At 51.5% G+C, this 21579-nt stretch overlaps 1 pseudogene; it reads left to right on the top strand.

The window, feature by feature from the left end:
* The window catches only part of LOC114787901 (zinc finger protein 521-like), a 52716-nt pseudogene extending 31914 nt beyond the window's left edge, over positions 1-20802 (top strand).
* Positions 20803-21579: the final 777 nt, after the last annotated feature.

Genomic DNA, 21579 nt, shown 5'->3' with positions numbered 1-21579 from the left:
GGGAGTGCGCTCTGCAGCCCGCAGGTCCTCGCCACCATGAATACATTATGATCCCCATTTCCATTCTGTTGCCACGGCAGCACTTTCACCGCCGCCAGGCGACAGAGACGTTACCGCGCCGATGCCCTGATAGGAGCGTCTGATCGTATCCTACATTCCCAGCTTTTCTGGTTGGTCTGCGCTTGTTGCATCTCCAGGCGGCCATTTTTCCTCCCCGAACCACGCGCAGACCGACAGACACGCAGTTCTCCCGCGGTCGGATTAAAATGGTCTCCCACCCCCCACCCCCAAAAAAAGGCCACGGGCTGCGGGTCCGTCCACATCGTCCCCGCTGTTCTGCCGGCAGCTCAGGTGGAGGAGGCGGCGCAGGAAGCGGCGTCCCTGGAAATGGCCGGCCGCGGTGCACGCGCCCAACACTTCACTGAGCAATCTGTCAACATGTCAGCAACACATGTTTTGTAAAAAGCCTCCGGTGGGGGCCGGGGGGGCCGGGGGGAGGCGCGGCTCCGCCAGACCAGAGAGGAAGTGCTGCTCCCCGGAATGCAGTGGATTTTCTATTGCCGGCGTTCCGTCCCGCGGGACTGCCCCCCCCCCCTCCTCGACTGCACTTCAGAAATTTGAACGGGGGGGGGGGCTCAGGCAGGAAGGGGGGGGGGGCTTCTCTTTTTCTCCGAGCGGCTGAAATTGTGGAGGTGCATTGTGGCAGGTCCCCGAGCGGCCTTTTCTAATACCTGAGTTTCTGGAGGAGCTGGAAATTACCGGCGGCCACCCCCGGGGAGGGCTTTATCCACACCAGGAAGGAGCGCCGCTCACCAGGGGGAGGGGGGGGGCTTAATGCACGGCAGAAATAAAAGAATCTCGGGGAGACGGGGGGGCCGAGAGATGCCGTTTCTTTTTTCTTTCTCTCTCTCTCTCTCTCCACCCCCTGGTCCCCGGCAGCCCGGCTCTCCGGTGGTGGGTGGGTGGGTGGGTGGGTGAGTGAGTGAGTGAGTGGGGAGGCTTCACTTGAAGGGCCCTCGTTTAATAAACTTTCCGAGGAGGCCGGCGGAGCCGACAGCCAGACAAATACCCCAGTGTGTTGCCTTTCGTCCGAGCCGCTGCTTTTTCTTCTGTTCGTGCAAATTTGATTTCTCCCTGTGTTCTGTGTGTGTGTGTGTGTGTGTGTGTGTGTGTGTGTGTGTGTGTGTGTGTGCGCGCGCGCTGCTGCTGCTCCGTGTCAGTGCCTCTCACTCACCCACCCCTCTCCATCCCTCCATCCATCCCTCCCTCCCTTCATTGTTTATCTCCCCTACTTTTAAGCCGCCGCTCCGTTCCCATTCCGCTCTCTCTCCTCCGTCTCTTCGGTGTCCGCCGCCTTTGTCTCCCCGCGTGGTTATTATTATTATTTTTCTCCTCCCGCCACGCGTTGCCATGGCGCGGGCGGGCCGCCGCGGCGGAGATTAGCCGCATTGTTCACCTGCACGTCGGTGGAGCGCAGCAGGCGCGGCTCACGCGGCCGCCATCGCAGCGCCATTTGCCGCCCTGATTATCTGCTTCCAGGTCGCGGTGTCGGTCTCTTTTCGTTTTTTTTTTTTTTTTTTGTATTAAATCGCCGCTGATGGTGTCGTGCCAAACGATCCTCCTCTTCCCGCGTTCCCCCCTCAACGTGCCGCTTTCGCCCTGTTTGCCCCTCACCTTTACCACGCCGGAGCAGACGGAGTTCGGTATTCAGGCCGGATCCTGCTCGTCTCAGACCTTCCGAGTTTACACTGACCCACACACACACACACACACACACACACACAGACTTATTTTTAATGTTCATGGATGATTCATCATGTCTTTTTTCATAACCTGAAAAACAAGACGCGCTGCCGTTCCGCCGGCTCTCCACGATCGGTAAATAATTCAGCTGCTTCCTGTGCGAGGGCCCGGCCTTAATAGGAATGCCGTACCTGTAGCGCGGAATAAACAAGTCCGGAGCGCCAGGGAGTCGGAGGGATTTGGACTCCGGGCGAGCGCCGGATATAAGTGCTTCTCGGCCGAAAGCCGGGGAGCCCGACCGGCCGCATTAATTAAGCCCTGCAGAATAAAGGGCGGCCGGGGCCCGCAGGAGGCGCGGCCCCGCGGCATCCTAATCGGCCGGCCGGCATCCATCACGCGGGACGGGGGCCTGATTTCCCAGGGGGCCGCGCGGCACCTTTGCTCCCGTCCCCCTAATGAAGACACTAACTGCTGCAGAGGGCCCCGGCCCTGTCCAGGTCTCGCGAGGTCCCCCGCGTCTCCCTCTGGTTCTGTCTGCGTGTGTGAGGAAGCTCCCGTCGGAACGCCACGAACTCTCCTTCCTTCCTCGGACCGCGAAAGACGCTCTTCTCCGGGCCTCATTTCCCAGCATGACACAAGGCGTCCTGAGGAATAAAAACCTCCGCTACCGTGGAGATATGTGGAGGGACCAGGTGGAGGGACGAGGTGGAGGGACGAGGGAGGTCAGGCCGACCTCCCGGTGAGGGGTCGTCGAGGCGCGGCTTAACGGCAGCCCACAAACGCGCTTTACGCGCAGACGCGTAAAACGGCAGTCGACGCGCCATTAGCGCGCAGTAAAAAAATAATTAGAGCGGGCCGGTAATTACGTCCAGAGGGGACGCAGATCAGACGGGGTCCAAAATAAATAAATAACGAGCGGCACACGCCCATGGCCCTGCGACCGAGGGTCCTCTCTCCCACCTACCCATCTGTCCCACCCGTCCCCGAGTCCTGCCCGCCCGCCTCGGCGGAGCGAGGATGAAGACGTCGCCTCGTCCGGAGTGTATTACCGTGGTGATGGAGGAGGAGGACGGGGAGGAGGACATCTGCAGCCTGTCTCCCGCAAAAGCCCGCTCACTTTCTGGCACCTGCGGCGGAAGAATGAAAAGTAGCCTACAAAATACTTGCTGGAGTTTACCTCTCACGCACCTGTGTGTGTGTATTGTATAAGTCTGTGTGTGTGTGTGTGTGTATTGTATAAGTCTGTGTGTGTGTGTATGTGTGTGTGTGTGTGTGTGTATTGTATAAGTCTGTGTGTGTGTGTATGTGTGTGTGTGTGTCTATATATGTGTGTGTTTTGTATAAGTGTGTGTATGTGTGTTGTACAAGTGTGAGTGTGTATCTGTGTGTATCTCTGTGTGTATGTATCTGTATGTGTGTATTGTATAAGTCTGTATGTGTGTATGTGTGTGTGTGTTGTATAAGTCTGTGTGTATTGTATAAGTGTGTGTATGTGTGTTGTATAAGTGTGTGTGTGTATCTGTGTGTATCTCTGTGTGTATGTATCTGTGTGTGTATTGTATAAGTCTGTGTGTGTGTATATATGTGTGTGTATTGTATAAGTGTGTGTGTGTATCAGTGTGTATCTCTGTGTGTATGTATCTGTATGTGTGTATTGTATAAGTCTGTGTGTGTGTATATATGTGTGTGTATTGTATAAGTGTGTGTATGTGTGTTGTATACGTGTGTGTGTGTGTATCAGTGTGTATCTCTGTGTGTATGTATCTGTATGTGTGTATTGTATAAGTCTGTGTGTGTGTGTGTATATATGTGTGTGTATTGTATAAGTGTGTGTGTGTATCAGTGTGTATCTCTGTGTGTATGTATCTGTATGTGTGTATTGTATAATTCTGTGTGTGTGTATATATGTGTGTGTATTGTATAAGTGTGTGTATGTGTGTGTGTGTGTGTGTGTGTGTGCGCGCACGGCATGGATAATTATTAATGAATGCTCTGTCTGTCTGTCGGGCTCGGCAGTGGAAGGGCAGGAAATGTTGACATCTCAGACAGGGAGGCGTGAACAAGTCCACCGTCTTGCTCGGGACGTCTCTCGCTCCGCACCGGCCCGGCCGTCCCGGTAGTGACAGGGTGAGGCTTGACGTGGAAATCAGACTGCTGCTATGCGGCATTAATCAGGCGCGGGTGAGGGGTCAGCCTTCCGCGGTGAATGCTGATGCGCGTCTCGGCGCTCTCCTGCGGACGCCCTGGACGCGGTTGGGACGGCCAGACTGGTGCTCGGAATTTGACCGGTTTGAGCGGGTCACGGGGCTGAAGGCTCCGGCGCTCTAATCGTGGTTGTTCTGATAAAAACCTGCACCCTCCTAGCCGGGGGTGTAGAGTTTAATCGCATAATCGACGCATTGCGATGCAGACGAGGACGATTCTGCATCGATTCAGTGCGCGACATAATCGATTACATCATCACGACGTTGCTTGGTGATTTTCTGGTGGCGGTATAAAAATTCCCATTACATTTACAGCCTTATCCAGAGCGACTTACAGAGCGTAGTTATTCTCGTTGGACCTTGACCGCCACGCCGCGTGACATATTTTCGAGCGACCAGTAGAATCCAAGCGGGCTACTTCAACACACACACACGAAGCGGGGATGGAGAAAAGTTGCTTCTAGGAGCCTCTACGACATAGAAAAACACGCATATTCCACGTTCCGTATGAAGGCGGCTTTACAGAAAGACGCTCTGCGTTCAGTCCGCGCTCACCTGACTGCACGGACGTCTGCGCCAGCCATTTTTCTGCCGTTTGTGGCTTCAGGTTGCAACGGTTTGATTGGTGTGGTGGAGGAATACCTGGTGAAGCATGCAGAGAAATGTGTGCATGAAATGTGCATGTACGACTGATACAAGGTGAGCGAGGACTAAACTCAGTTTTTCTGTTAGCAAATCAAATTTTAGCAAATCAAAGTGTCCACACAGCAATTTGAAAACAAGTGATGTGAAAGTGAAGTGATTGTCATTGTGAAACGCTGCAGCACAGCACATGTTGACACAATGAAAAGTGTCCTCTGCTCTTAACCATCACCCTTGATATCGAGGCATTGATAATCGGAATTGATTCGAATCGTGAGACCAGTGAAGGTTTACACCTCTACTTCTAGCTGGGAGTGGGCCATATACTCTATATATCCCGGCTTGTTTCATACAAATGCACTGTATCATGCCCATCGAGTATTAAACTTAATCTTATTATTAAACAGACAGCATGTACTCTGCTTTTCGATGTTCGATTCTCTGCCCGTTAAAGCCGACGGCTCCACACTTTGTCCATCCAGAAGTCTCCTTGCGCATACGTGTCTTCCCTCTCGCTGTCGCTGAAAGATGATACAGTTGAATTAAATCGTTCTAGTCAACCTCTCCTCCATCTTGGTTTGAGAGCCCACTTCCATGCCTTGTTTCTATTGGTCGTGAGGTCAAAGTTCAGCAAGATTCATGGATGGGTTCCAGAGCACAGCGCCTTGCATGCTGCATTCGACCCGCAACCGGCTCAACAGCGGAGGGAAGCGAATCCGTGGAGAGAATTGAGAGCCCACGCCATTTCAGAGACAAGGAAAATCTTTAAACTTTGTTTTTAATTCTTCACATTGGTTTCATTTTATTCAATACATGTCAGAATTTAGCATTTTTACAGTTTATTTAGAGACAGGAATTTAGATGAAATTTCAAAGCATCAAGACACATTTATCATGCATTGTGATTATTGTTTTCAGGCCATATTGCTATGTCTAACACAACATGTACAGATTGAGGAGTGTTGATTGATTTATTCCATCAACAGTGCACCGAGACAGTGATTTCTGGTTGTGAGATGAGAATTATGGTCAGTGGTTTGATGTGTTGTCCAGTTGGTACCAGGTTGTGGCCCAGAGTTTTAATGTTGGCCACCTCTGGTTTGTAGAAGTTGGGAATTACTGCTGTTATGGCTGTAAATGCGCCGCAGATCTGAAATCAGGGGACAGGATGTATCAGGAAATGGCCGGGCTGTTGTGAGTAATCAGCCCGTGCGTTTGTGTCCTCTACCGCCACAGCCTGTCGCTCTCACCCCGCTGTGGCCGGGGAAGTGGAGAGGCGAGGGGGGCGGCGGGGGTCTGAGCCGAGGGACAGATTGCCCCCACCCAGAGGGCCACAGGGTACGCCGGGCCAGCCAAGGCCCCGGGTGGAGCTGCCTTCCTGTTTGCTCTGCCACACCTGAGCTGGTTACCTCACATACACACACTCGCACATACACAGCGCAATATCAGTCCACAGAGGCCAGTCTGAGCCTGACATTTTTATTTCTGTTTTGTCTTCATGTAACGTTTACAGCAATTTAATGAATCATCAGCACACATAATTATGAATGAGTAGTTTTAAAAAAATTCTGTAGCCATTGTTCTTCCTCTCTGTGCACACAATCCTGTACACCCAAGGTCTGCTGACGGAACAGCGCCTGGAAGTGTGTCTGGTGTCCGCCTTTCTGTGAGGGTGTAAGGCATGACTGACTGTCCTACTTTCCCTCCCGCAGCCCTTCATTTGTCTGACTTTCCTGGGCAGCCACCAGCGCGCTGTGATTTCTGGGATGATGACCAAACGCTGCTGTCTGAGCTGGGGGACGGGCGTAATGTGGACAAAGCGGCCGGTGGCCGGCCACTCCCTTCCCTACAGAGCGAGGGGAGAGATTAAAATGAAAGTGAACAAAACAAACAGTTCAGAATTATGAATGCCACTTTTAGAAATGGATAGCCTATGTAAGGTGTGTGTGTGCGTGTGTGTGTTTGTGTGTGTGTATATATACACATTTTGACCCAGTCGGTCACATTCAGCCTGACTGTACAGGAAGTGCTGGTCCCCCTGTGGCCGTCTCCAGTGGCGTTTTGATTGATCTGTGTCAAGGGGACTGACATTTGGCTGTGATGAGTAAAGAAGTGTATTGTATTTCCTTGGGGGGAGGATAAGGAAAGGGGAAGGGGTGATGAAGAAAAGTGAGAATTTTGTGAGTGAATCAATTGAGATCATCTGACTCACTGAAAGCTACTACATTCAAATTCTATTAGCATTAATATAGTATATTTAATATCGAATATTTTCTTAAAAAGCTGAATAGCATTTCACTTGTAATTGGTCAACAACAATCTTTAGCTTGGTGGTAGCTTGGTGTAGTGGTGGCTTAGCGGTTAAGGAAGCGGCCCTGTAATCAGAAGGTTGCCGGTTCGAATCCCGATCCGCCAAGGTGCCATTGAGTAAAAGTACCATCCTCACACGCTGCTCCCTGTCATGGCTGCCCACTGCTCACCAAGGGTGATGGTTAAAAGCAGAGGACACGTTTCGTTGTGTCACCGTGTGCTGTGCTGCAGTGTTTCAGAATGACAATCACTTCCCTTTACTATCAAGTAGCATCCATATGAATGAAGGACCCGAGGTTTCTAAGTATCATACTGCCTTGCCTTCCCAAAATGCATCATGTTGCCATGTCCTCCCCATATCAGCAACACACACCCACCAAGTCATCAAATGTGACTCACCAGAAGAGGTGTGAACCTTCACTGATCTCACAATTCCATTTGAATCGATTACGATTATCAACATTTTGATAACACTTTTTTTTTTTTTTTTTTGGTGTCAATTTCAGCAAATTCCCACTGAAGCTAAACAGTGACGAGTGTTAAACAGTTTCAAGCAAACACCAGTGAAACGGCAAATAAATGCAGCTCCAAAGCGCAGCCAAATCTGTGTATGGTGTTCAGAGGCATTCATTTTGAGCGTTAACGTAGATCGTGATGCATCGATTACGAGATTAAATTCAGCACCCCTGCTCACCAGGCCAGGACCCACTCTTCCATTGCACTGTAGTCCTCTTCTGATGCTCACATGCCCATTGAAGGCACTTTTGCCGTTGCCCATTCAATGGTTCTCCATCCCTGGACCACTTTTGGTATGTGGTGACCACTCATACATCTAGCCAGTCACTCAAATCCGTACTCTTAATTTTTTTAGAGTGAAGTAATCAAGCGAATCCGAAACCCCTGCTTATCTTGGAGGGCTTTCCTGCAGCAGTGGATCTCTGTCAATGTGAGACACTCCGGCTTCAGCCTCTCCAGCGACCGAGAGTGATCACCTCAGAAGAAACCTGCCCTCCGCACCGGCAGCACGATCCGGGGCTCGACTCTGTGCCGGAGGTGACATCGCACCGCTCAGACGCGGCTGCAGAAACGGAGGTGCTTCGCGGCGACACATCAGCTCTCCTGGGGGACATGCAGAGCGTCTGAAGGATTCCGTTCTGCCAGCGCTAGCCGCGGTCACACCAGACAAGCTGACCGTCGCTTTTAACTTAATGAATCAACACAACGACAAAAAAAAAAGTACATTTGCGCAGATATACAACAGTTTTTAATCCACGTACTCCACGTAACTGATGACGATGGACGGGGAGAGAGTTATCACACGTCCCTTCTCAGTCCAGGCTTTCCAAACTTCACACGGTAGTCTACCATTGAACTGGTGATTTGAAGAATCAGGTTCTTGACTTCCAATTAGTCTCATGCTTTTAATAGCCAGATAGTGTTTCCATGGCCCAGTGAGAGATCTTTTTAGTTGGTCTCATCCTGTCCCCGTCCAATAATCGTGCGTCATGGTTCTGGATTGAATTATTATGGCCACTATTTATAGAAATTTATAGAAATTTTATATAGTCTTTTACGCATTGAAATAGTTCTGATCCAGCTCACCTTGGTTGGTTCCCATCCAGATATTTTAGGGCATAATAACAATATGATGAAGGGAAATATCTGATAATGTCCCGCTGCTGCCGATTTTTAATAGGCTCATTTTAATTAGCGGCGAGAAGTATTGGTGTTAAAAAATACTGGTTGGCTCTGAGCAGGTCCCAGGTATTCTGCCACCGCAAATGTGATTTTTCTAACACGTTCGGCCGAGGACTTTCACAAACTTTGGTGGTGCCAGCGAGTGAATGGGAGCGGTTCGGATGGACACACTTTCCTCTTAATGTGCCAGTCTTCACAGCCCGCTCACAGACGAGAGGTGCTACATTCACCTGAACTTTCACATCCTTACAGCTCCAATCGGAGCCCCGAAAACAAGCCCCTTCCTTCCTGTGGCGGCAATTAGCACCGTACCATGCCGCAGTACCTCCGCGTTCCCTCGTTATCTCTATATACACCACTACCTGTTCCTTCCTCTCTCTGGCTCACTTCTCCACGTCGCTTCTGTCCTTTTGTTACGAGTCAAGCACCCTCGCCATGGAAACGTCCACTTCAACGTTGGACTTGTTAGTCGGAGGTCACATTGCTTTGCTTTCTTCTCCCTGTCTGCACGATAGATTTAGCTGTGGGTCTCGGTTTGGGTAGACCTGGGGGTCCGCGAGAGATTGCAGGGGATCTACACAATTTCATCTGCACCGAGGTTACCAAAACTGATATTTGTTGACATTAAAGATCTAAAATCCCAATAATCAAAACCCTGTATAACGCTGTAGGTGTAAAAACAGTGTAAAACAGGGAGAATATGGACAAAACAAATGCTGTTCATTTTTATTAGCAAAAAAACGTTTGTAATTTTGTTCCTTTAATGCGTGTGTGTGGGAAGGATTTGGGGTTGGTGGGTCCTAGCTTGTCTTCAGGGGAAAAATCGGTTTGCAACCACTGGGTTAGAGGGATGGTGCTGATGGCAGGATGTGACCTGGAGAACTTGTGATGATGTACCTGTGCTCCAGGTATCCAGCTGTTTCAGTTGGAATCTACTTTATTCTGTGACCAATACAGTGACGTTAACAGTAAGCAGAGTCACGCCGGCCTTACGACCGGTTCAAGGGTTTCGTGGTGTTTTTTGCGAGAAGTGGCAGGTTGCTGCTTAGTTTTCACTCTTTATCCCAGGCCCCGCAAGCCATGGTTAATGCAGTCCAAATAGCACCAAGAAAAGCCTCCTCTGAATGACAGCGGCGGCTCCCCTAACAGCCTATTAAAGGTTCAGCCTAGATGCCGCCGTCATAAGCCAGGCCCAACGGGAATAAACGTGGCTGCCCCTAATTTTTCTGATCAATCAAGTTATTTAGTAATAATTTGAAATGAGTTAACATGTTGTGTTTAATTGTGCGTTCCATGACAATTGTCTGATTGTGCAATAGTTTAAAGTTATAACATTCAGTCTTAAGAAATGACCAAAATATTTAGAAAATGTAATAAAAAAAATAAATGCAATTCATCGACCTGATTAATCATCCTACCACTAACATATCGGTTGGATTTACCAGAGGTTTTACAGTTTGCAGGTTCCACTGTCACTGACTGCATGAAAAAAAATACACCAGGGGGCTGTGGAGGCAGCGGCTGGGGCAGCGGTGGCCTAGCAGTTAATCAGAAGGTTGCCGGTTCGAATCCCAATCCGCCAAGGTGCCACCGAGGTGCCACTGAGCAAAGCACCGTCCCCACACACTGCTCCCCGAGCGCCTGTCATGGCTGCACACTGCTCACCAAGGGTGATGGTTAAAAGCAGAGGACACATTTCACTGTGTCGCCGTGTGCTGTTCTGCTGTGTATCACAATGACAATCACTTCACTTTCTTCTACTTTCTAAAGGTGTGTGTGTGTGTGTGTGTGTGTGTGTGTGTCTGTGTGTGTGTGTGTAAAAAAAAAAAGATGCACTCCTCAGTTCATAGGAATTTCCACAAGTCTCTTAGCAGAATATCGATGTCTGACACCCGTCCTCACTGGTGAACTCTGTCCTGCCAACAGATGTCCCCAGCTGTCCCAGAGCGGCCTGGCAAATGTGCTGCTTTGTTCTGGCCTACAAATATTAAAAAGAAAAAGAGGAGCAGCCGAGAAGCAGCAAAGGAAAGAAGGCGGGAGGGGGAGGAGCTTCAAGATGGAGCTCTTTCTCCTGGCCTCTGACAGGCCTCTGGTTTCGGGGGTGGGGGGCTCAGGAAGGCCTTGGCAGCCCAACAAAGGTAGCCCTTCCGCTGGCAGGGTGTCGGTTGTCAGGCTCCTGCATCCCCTCTGGCCGAGGCTCAGACAGGGCCCGCCGCGCTCCGGCCCCGACCCGCGGGGCCCGCTGGAAACGTGGCGGCGCTGGTGTTTACTCAGGCCGCTGGGCCGCAGCCATTTCTCCCTCTCGAGCGGAGGAGGGAAAAAACACGGCGAGGAAAAATGAAACCAGACGCCGTCTCTTTCCTCCGAGTCCCCGAGGCCACGGCGCTCTCGTCCACGGCCGCTCGCCACATTCTCAGTGTCCGTGTACGCCGAGAACGGGACCTGGCGGTGAGACAGAACTACTTCATTCAGGACTCTTTTTGTTTTTTGGAGATGGAGAAAGGAGATGGCCATGTTAGAACCCGTGCACGAGCGCGTTCTACAAACCGGCGCTCTTCTAAGCCGTTAAAAAGAGCGGGACGGCAGCAGCCGTGTCCGTGAACCCCACTCTGGCAAGGCCGGGGCGGAGCGGGGCGCCGTGCCAGGGCCGTCCTTTCAGCGCCCTGAAGAAGAAATAGAGGTGCGACCCCCCCTGAACCCCTTCTGTTTCCTGCAGATAGGACATTTCCCCCGCACCCTCTTCAGAGAGAGGGCACCTCCAGACGTCCAGAATTCAATTTTCCCTCTTCTGACCCATAAAATCTCCGCCGTTTCCCCTTGTTTTTCCTGTTCTCCAATCTGACTCACATTTTTCCAAAGGGTAGGGAGCGTCATGATTCGCTTCCACGCGGAAGCTCAGCGCACTTCGGAGGTGCCGAGGAAGAAGTGTCCAGCAACCTCCTGACCTCCTGGAAGGCGGCCCCCCTCATCCCGCGGCAGGCAGAGTCACGAGCTTCCTGTTTCAATCTGCAGACGGTTCCTTTAGATAAGTTGGGCGCGGAGGGCGGCGTTGGGGAGGGGCTTTTCTGACAGTTGTCCAGTTTACCGAGGTCAGGGCCCGCACCTGTCCGTCCTTGGAGCTACCTGGCGGGGCATCCGCTCTTGCTGGCACAGGGCCCTGGCCACATGCCGTGCCGAGCGGCTGCCAGGATGCCAGCGTCTTACTGTAGACCAGCCCAGCCCTCCCTGACAGATCAGCACTAGCTTTGATGAACTGTCACCGTGGCACTTTTACATGCATTTTTAATTTCCCTTTTTTCCCTTCTCACGTTGAGCGGAGCTCTCGCAGACAGTGTTGAACGCAGCCACACTGTTCTTCCAGAAGCACCTTTCACCGCTGCTTGTAATTTGTCCTCTGGTTGCCAGAAATATGCCTGCGCTCATCATGATTCATGCCTTCCTGAAGTAAAACTCAGAAAAAGAGGGTTAAAAAAAAGAAAGAAAGAAAGAAAGAAAGAAAAACAATGTAATTCTAATTATTATAATCTCTTTGTCTTGCACCGGGTCATATTAAGGTCTGTTATTTGCCGAAACAGTTGAAGTGATTGTTGAGGAATAATGGAAATGTTCTCATTCCCACCTCACGTGGGGCGTCCATCTTAAAGCTGCTGTAGACCAGCCCTGGGTGGAAAATGTCAGCGATTGCTTTTTCGGTCCCAGCAGGTCTAGTAATTACATGGCCACATACAAGGTTAATTGTGGTAAAACGCATTTCATTTTCTCGTTCTTCCTTCTCCGCCTTATTACGCACTAAATGACTTATTCAACATGTAACTTTCTTAAAAACGACACCCAAAGAGAGGCATTGTTTGTAGTAAGCACATCTCAAGATGAAAAGTTTAAAGTAGTGTGGCAAATTAAAGGCAACGTGTGCTTGACTTTATTCAATGGAAAAAACAATACTTTGACAAATAATAAAAATGGTACTAATTTGAACATAAGTGGAGTTCTATGGAAGCGTAATGAATCCATGTGAGAAAAAAAAATAATCTGCTCTGATTTTTTTCATCTGAAATAAAAAATCCCCATTTAGCTTTGTTAAAAGCTTTGGTATAGTAGCATGCCCAATGTGTTTTGATTAATTCAGTTTAATTTGGATTGGATTCCGAGACAATGGGAGAGAGATGCGTCGCCAACAACCCCCCCCACCCCTGAACCCCTGCTCAAATGTGGTCAAAGCCAACCAGTACGGCAGGCTTCATGGATATAAAATGAATTCAGGCTGGTTGCCTGCATCTTCATCAAGCGAAATCGTTAATTCAGAAAAAAAAAAAAAATTTTGATGCTTTATTCCGTTCCACTCATTGGATCTAGTAATTTCAAACATGAGTTATAATCTGCAGGTCTGTGGGTTTTTTTCATACAGATGCTGGTGACCTTGAGGATGACCCTTCATGTTCCTGGCCAGCATCTTCACCCTCCAGTAAAGACCAGGCATCTCCAGGCCAAGTTGATGAGGATGAATTTTGGTGAAGAGGAAGGGGGCTTCTGGCCTGTCCGTACCCGTGCCAGTTTTGTGACAAGTCGTTCAGCCGCCTCAGCTTTCCTGAAGCGCCACGAGCGGGCCCAGCGACAAGACTCCCCTTCAGCTGCACCTTGCTGCAGCCGCCTGTTCAAGCACAAGCGCAGCCGAGGACCGGCACGTCAAGCTGCACACCGGCGACAAGAAATACCACTGCGGCGAGTGCGATTCGGCATTTTCCCGCAGCGACCACCTGAAGATCCACATTGAAGACCCACGCCACCAACGAAGCCGCACAAATGCTCTGTGTGCCGCCGCGGCTTGCCTGTCCCCCAGTTCCCTCCACAGCCACATGCAGGTGCAACGAGCGCGGGAAGGAGGGCGCCGCATCTCCCGCGCCGACGACTGGAAGCTGAGGGAGACGCGCAAGTGCAGCGCTGCGAGGAGGGCTTCGACGTTCCCGAGGAGCTGCAGCGGCACACTCGCCCGAGTGCCACACGGAGTGCTCCCCGTCCGACGAGGGGGCGCTGGGACCCGGCCTGCGTGCATCTACTGCCACGAGCCGTTCGGGGACGAAGGGACCCTGCTCAGTCATATCGATCAAGCCCATGGGCGTGACCGAAAGGGACACACCTGCGCGGTCTGCTCCGAGCACTTCCCCTCGGTGGAGGAGATGTACTCGCACATGGACGCGCACCAGCTTCCCGAGTCCAGTAACCACAGCAACAGCCCGTCCCTGCTCACCGTAGGTTACACTTCTGTGTCCAGTACTACCCCGGACTCCAATCTCTCCGTGGACAGCTCCACGATGGTGGACGCGGCTCCGCCCGTTCCTAAAGCGCGTGGGAGGAGGAAGAGGGCGGGCCAGCGCTCTTCGGATGGCGCGGGGAGGGCAGCCAAGCAGCCAAAACTCTCCTACAGTTGCATTTACTGCAGCAAACAGGCCTTCTCCAGCCTGGCAGTTCTGCAGATCCACCTAAAGACCATCCACCTGGACAAGCCTGAGCAGGCCCACACCTGTCACTTCTGCTTGGAGGTGCTTCCCTCTCTTTTCAACCTGAATGAGCACCTGAAGCAGGTTCACCACCGCAGAGGAGCCCTCGGCCTTGCTGGCCAGCCAGTCTGACGCCCTTCTTCAGTGCAACTTCTGCCCGGAGATCCTGGGCGCGACCTCAACGCTTTTGCAGGAGCACATCCGCTGCTCCCATGGATTCCCCAGTCCTGTTGCCAAGGAAAGCAACGCGTTCTTCTGTCCCAGTTGCTTCATGGGATTTCTAACCGAGGCCACGCTTGAGGAGCACGTGCGGCAGACCCACTGCGACCACGGGCAGCTTGCGCTTGACTCTCCGTTGGCCGTCAGCTCCAAGGACCCCCATAGTGGAGGTGTACTCCCTGCTCCTACTGCACCAACTCGCCCATCTTCAACAGTGTTCTGAAGCTGGAACAAGCACATCAAGGAGAACCATAAGAACATCCCTCTGGCGCTGAACTACATCAACAACGGAAAGCGTCCCCACAGAGCACTAAGTCCATCTTCTCCTATGTCCATCGACCAGCCCTTTCTCAAACATGGTGGCTCCTCTTCTCGCTCAGCAAGCGAGGTCATCTGCAACCAGGTGTGGTGCCAAATACACCAGCCTGGACCTTTCAAAACACACCTCAGACCATTTAGACGGAGTATTACTGCCCCAGCTCACCTGTCCCCAGTGCAACAAGGACTTCCCCAGTCAGGCAGTCCCCTGCTCAAACATGTGACCGTCCACTTCACCATCACCTCTACCTACTACATTATGCGAGAGCTGCGACAAGCAGTTCACGTCGGTAGATGATCTTCAGAAGCACCTGCTGGAACATGCACACACATTTGTGTTCTCAGCTGCACTCGCTGCCAGGAGGTTTTTGACTCCAAGGGTCTCCACACAGCTTCAACCTGGCGGTCAAGCACAGCAACGAGAAGAAGGTGTATCGCTTGTACGTCCTGTAACAGGGACTTCCGGCACGAGGCAGACCTGCAGCTGCACGTGAAGCACAGCCACCTGGAGAGCCAGGGCCATGCTCACAGGTGCATCTTCTGTGGAGAGTCGTCGGGACCGAGGTGTGGAGCTCCAGTGCACATCACCACCACAGCAAGAAGTACAAACTGCTGCTTCTGCCAGCAAGGCCTTCCATGCATCGTCCTTCTGGAGAGACAGAGCCCTGCGCGAGAAGCACTGCGTGTTTGAGGGGAAGTCCCAGAACTGCGGGACAAACGGCGCCGGCGACGCAGCCGGCAAAGAGGACGGCGAGACGCAGGGCATCCTGAACAACAGCCACGGCGGGGCGGCAGCCTGGCGAGTCCCAACAACAGCCACGACGGCAGCGAGGAAGACGTGGACACCTCCGAGGTCATGTCCAGCTGCGACATTCTGCGGGCCTCCCCCTACAACCATGGAATCGCTCCTGACCAACCACCAGCTCCGGGACACAACATCCGCCCCGGCGACAGCGCCAATTCACAAGAGGAAGGCAGAGATGATCAAAGGCAACCACAAGTGCAAACGTCTGCTCCCGCACCTTCTTCTCCGAGGCCGGCCTCCGGGAGCACCATGCAGACCCACTGGGCCCCGTCAAGCAACTACATGGCCCCATCTGCGGGGAGCGCTTCCCCTCGCTGCTCACGCTGACCGCAGCACAAGGTCACCCACAGCAAGAGGCCTGGACACCGGGGCAGCTGCCGGATCTGCAAGATGCCGCTGCCACAGCGAGGAGGACTTCCTGGAGCATGTCTAGATGCACCCGGACCTGCGCAACTCCCTGACGGCTTCCGCTGCGTGGTGTGCATGCAGACGGTCACCCTCCACCATGGAGCTGAAGATCCACGGCACCTTCCACATGCAGAAGACCAACAGCCACCCTCCCGCCGCACACGCCCCTGCACACCACCAGCCCGGCCAGCACCAGCAGCACCATAAACTTCTTCAATGTGCGCCTCCTGCCTGAAGGAGTTCCGCTCCAAGCAGGACCTGGTGAAGCTGGACATCAACGGCCTGCAGTACGGGCTGTGCGCCGCCTGCGTCAGCGCCGCGGGCCAGCAAGAGTTCCAGCCCCGCCCTCAACGGCGCAAGCAGCACAGCAGCAGCAGCAGCAGCAGCAGCAGCAGGGGCTGAGTACTGCCGCCCGCGTCCACCGCCCCCGCCGTGGGCCAGGGGGAGAGTCTCAGTCCCGGCGAGGCCAAGAGCAAAGGCATCTCCTCTTACTCCTCATCTTCCTCCACGTCATCGGCGGCCAGTGGCCAAGGCCCGCTGCTCAAGCTGCGGCGTGAAGTTCGAGTCCGAGGGAGAGCTGCAGGCCCACGTGCAAACAGTGCACCGGGATGCGGCGGGCGAGGGCCAGCTCAGGACCCCCCAGGTGTCCCCGCTGCCCAGAGGGAGCCCATCACAAAGTGAAGAGGTGAGGGGGCATGTACGTATGGTTTCAGGTTGATCAATGGTCTATCGCAGCAATTCGAAATGATTGATCATTCCAAAAATCTTTCTGCACCTAGAAGAAGACCTACCAGTGCATCAAATGTCAGATGGTCTTCTACAGTGAGTGGGACATTCAGGTTCATGTGGCCAATCACATGCTTGGTAAGTGTCACTCATACTATAAACGATACACTATATACTATTTCTGAAAGTTTGGACTTGTACAATGGCCCTGGATCAGACAACACCCTTATCCCGGATAAGAATTCCTGAATTAAAATGAGATTAAGTTACTTTTTTAAACTAAAAAAAGTGATAATTTGAGTTTTGTCACCTCTATCAGCATATATTGGGTGGAAAAAACAACACTTTGTCAAATTCTTAAGATCTCATGTTTTTTTATTTCATGGCATAGTTATAGTGTTTTATAGTTTTTTTTTATGTGGTGGTATTTTATCTTAAAGATATTCAAAGTGCAAACAATTCAGCTATAATTTTACAATTGGTTTGGTTTTAGACTGTAATTTGGATTTAATTACATTTCATGAATTTATCAAAACAAATTATAGAAAGTTTACCCTTGCCTATGCAGTTTTAATACCAAGACATGAATCTGGGGGGCTCATTAACTATACATAACTTATTACTGTTTAAATTAAAATTTTGTAAAAATCTTACAGAGTTGACCTTGGACACAACTTTAAAAAAAGCCACCAATTAAAACAAAAAATATTAGAATGCTGTTCATTTTAGATTTTGATTCAAACAGATATTTTGTTTGCCTTCCTTAAATGTTTGAAGAAATTAATTCTGTTCGGGGACAAGGGTGGTTTCTGCTCCAGGGCAAGTTTAAAAGAGATGAAATTAAAAGGCAGGCCAAAAACTGTATGTATTGTATGTAAATTAATAAGTAATTATTTATCATGGTAGCTTGTAGAGTAGTTTAGCCTCAGTTCTCCCTGTTATCTGAAGGAATGCAGTATTATTCTTGCCACATATGTGCTTATTTTATGGTGCTGCCCTGAAGTAACCTGCATGTGGGTGGTCAGCATGGATGGATGTTACACACATTGTAACAGTGTAAAAATTCCCACACACTCATGGCCACGCAGAAAAAGGAATTCACAGGCACATTGAAACATTCTTGACACCCTTCCTGGATAGGAGGACAATAGGGGAAGTAGAACATGTCCCAGATGGGCTCCGTTTGTTTTTTTTTTTTTTAAATCACGCTGCTTGGCCGTCAGATTTTTGGTTGCAGTCAGCAAACAAGCCTCATCTTGGTGACCCCACACTGATCACCACTCACCCTTATCCAGTAGCTGAGTTCTTCATTATTCAGATGTTCTACCATGAATGAATGCATCATCTATAAATCAGTCTTGCTTTCACTGACTTGCTTTTGTTTGAACATATTTGACCATAAAAGCTCACCAAGGATTTCACAGTGTGCCGTTCAGTGTAACAAGTAGTCAAAATATGAGTCGAGCTCATATTGTAATTTTGAGGGATGAACTGAGCAGCACATCAAGCCTGTGCCGGGTGTTGAACTGACACCGTGATGATACATTTACATTTACGGCATTTATCACACGTCCTTTTCCAGAGACACAATCAGTAGTTACAGGGACAGCCCCCTCCCTGGAGACACTCAGGGTTAAGTGTCTTGCTCAGGGACACAATGGTAGTAAGTGGGATTAGAACCTGAGTCTTCTGGTTCACAGGCAAGCGTGTTACCACCCTACAAAACATAAGTAGAATGTTTTGCCATTAAAACACATCAGAATGTGCCAGAAATGAGAACCTCTGTGGCAACAAAACGTATCTTAAAACCCTGGACAAACACCAGGAATCCAACTCCTTGGCCTTTTTTACATTCTGGGTGCATGTTTGGCTGATACCCCGTGGCATCGCAGGATGCGAGCCTTACACGCCGTCTCTACTTGTTTTCGCCGCATTTGTATTCAGGTGGAATAATTGAAAGGAAATTCGAAATTCAAACAGACGCGTCTCCACCGCCAGCGGTACGTGGGTGTCTGCATTCCAGACCCGCCACCTTTATTCATTCATTTATTCTGCTTGTTTGGTGGGTCTTTCATTACGCGGCATTATCTGCTTTCTTCCGTGGGAGCGCGGCGCATTGATCTGGAACCAAACCGCCTCTCTGTTTGGGACGTGCGCCGAGGCGGTGTCGGCAAATTTAAACACGGCGGGCGATTCTTTCAGGAGCGCGTTCGTGTTGCATAAACAGGCTCAGATGGAATTTTTCTACCCCTGTTTGTGTGGGTGTGGGTGGCAGTGGAGTGCGCGTGATTTCTTAAAACCCGACTACGTGTGTGTGTGTGTGTGTGTGTGTGTGTGTGCGTGCTGCTAGAACTCTTTTGATTGTGTACCTGTCATTTGAGGTCTAGACTCACTAGTTGCTTTCTTCTGGGCTCCGGTCAGCTGCTCTTAGCATTAAGGTTCAGAACCTTCAGTAGATCCGGCACGACGATGTTCAGGGTTAAGAGCAGAATTCCTTGTGTCTTGGACACCTTGCACTGTAGTGTATTTCCTTGTATAAAAGAGAACTTTCTTCAGGCTTGGCGAGTTGAGCCCGCGTCTCCGGATGCTTCTGTGGAAGTGATCCCAGCGATATTAAAGGGAATATTTGCATATGAAATTGTTGGGAGTCGGCGCCGATCGGCACGGGCCTAATAACCAGGCCAGGCACGGCCATCCCGCCGCAGTCCCTCAATGACAATGGGGGTTAAAACTGGACCGGCCGGCGATTGCCGCACGGCCAGTTCGAGCCAAGAAAGTGCCGAAAAAGTCCTCATTTGGAAAAAGCTCTAAATACCTTCTCCCCTGAAAAGGGGACACTCGGCCCTTTTAATGGCCATCTGTGGCGGAGAGGGGAGGCTGTGCGGGGTCATCCGCGCTCAGCTGTCGCCGTTATTAGCGTAGGTAATGGGGCAGACGCTGCTCTCTTTAGGGCCGCCGTCACCGACGCACACCGACGCCGCTATTTATAGCCGAGCGTCCAACCCGCAGCCGACCCGACCTGGACGCCGCGCCGCGCCGCGTCGGGCGCCAGCACGTCTTGATGCACGAGCACGGGGGCCCGGACCGGGGAGGCGGCGGAACATTTAACATGATAATCAGACGGAGCGGTCGGAGCGCGCCAGCCACCCAGCGTGCCCCGAGATGAAGGCCCCGCCCGCGAGGGCCAGATGGACCCCGCCCGCGTTCGCGGTACAGCTGGCCGCTCTGTTCGGGGACCTGATGTGATGCTCCTATCAAGGCGGGGGAAAAAAACCCCGATATCGCCACCGACCAAGGAGCAATTTTACAGCGGAGCAGAAGGCAGCTGGCCCGCTCCTGCGCTCGGAGTTTGCTGGCATGGCGCTCCGACCGGGCCGGGGGGGGGAGGGGATTTACTCCATCTCAGCTGCCGCCAGCGCCATCAAAGCTGTCGCATCTTTTCCTGTCCGTTGAAGGTGTGGGTTTACGGATCTGCTTGTCCTTTAAACAGAGTTCAGAGTTGATTTTGTGGTTTAGAATAGGAATATGCAGACAGCTCCTGGGCGTGTCGGTGGAACCGGGAGATAATGACCGAAGCCCCGGTATGAGTTGTGGAGAAGAATGTGAAGGCCTCTCTGACAGATAAGCGGTCGGGTTTCGCCAGCAAGACATCACTTCAGAATGTTCTTCTCTGACAGCAGCGTGACCCCTGACCCTCGGAGCTCCATGGGAACCTGTTTTCCCCTCCTCCGCCCCGCTGCGTCCGAAAGCCGCGGCTGGATTTAAAGAGCCCTGATGCGCGAGACCCCGCCCGCTTTTTAACTCTGAAGGACATCTGTAAACACCAACAAGGCCGGGGAAATTTCCAGAAAGCCCATTTTGGGGGTGACCTCTACCAGGCAGCGCTTTTGGTCCGGTGACAGGGGCCGCGGATCAGCCAAGGCGCGGAGGGGCTCCGGCGGGCCGCGGCGTTGAGGGGGCGGTTCGGGGGGACGCGGGGGTGCGGGTCACTTGGCCGGGCGCGGCTTTCGAGCGGAGTCGGAGGGCGGCACATTTGCTGTACAGCTGGCCGCTCTGCGTGAAGCGGCTCCGTGGGCCGTTACCGCGCAGGAGAGGAGCGCGAGGCCCGGTGCCCTGCGCCACCCTGCGCCATGCTGCACCGCTCCCGCCCAGCCCACCACCACGGGCCGCCTCCTGGCAACCGCGCCCTGCACTGCGCCGGGCAGAGAGCGCGTACGGGAGCGCTGGTGCCGTAGACAATGGCGTGGAGGTCAGAGAAAGGGAAAATATTTGATTGCCTGGCATCACTTTGCTTTTGACATGAGAACAGCCCCGGGTGGGGGATTGACCGCGCGCTGACCAGAGATCCTGCCTCAGTGTTGGCACCCTTCTTGGTTAACACACAACCTGCTTCTGCCTGGGATGGAAGGGGGAGCATCCATAGCAGCTAATGTTACACCGGAGGACTGGGATATAGCAGACATATGGCGTGTGTGTGTGATACGGAATATTACACACAACTGCATATATTCACCGCACTACAGTGAAATATGTCATTTAGAACAGACATAAACAACTCGATATACAGGTCAAAAGTTTAATCATTTAAACATTTACGTACAAGCAGAATCATAAATGAATGAGAAAGGTTTTTCTGATAATTAATTGTGCTTTTAAAGCGACAGTGTTTGGTTAATGAACCCAGTAGTTCCTCTCCACAGGAATGCAGATACTCGGCTGGAGTTTTTACTGCACTCTTGAACGGTAGGTAGTGTAGCTAGCGTGAAGACCTGAAAGGAGGGTGCTACGGTAATCTGGACGTGCGGTTATGACTGCGTTGGCCAAAATACTTTAACCTCCAAAGGTGGCTAATGTGCTCGTAAAAAAAAACGCAACAGCAATATTCTACATTAAAGCACAAATTTAAATGTTTTGTCTTAATTTTAGCAAATGTAGTTTTTCCATCTGTGGCTTTGGTGATCGTACAGGGTTGAGGAGGTACAGCGGTTTTGAGGAATTTGAGAAATTCAACT

This window comes from Denticeps clupeoides, chromosome 4 (assembly GCF_900700375.1).
Source record: "Denticeps clupeoides chromosome 4, fDenClu1.1, whole genome shotgun sequence".
In the NCBI taxonomy this organism is placed as follows: domain Eukaryota; kingdom Metazoa; phylum Chordata; class Actinopteri; order Clupeiformes; family Denticipitidae; genus Denticeps; species Denticeps clupeoides.
This window is presented reverse-complemented; position numbering and strand designations above follow the sequence as displayed.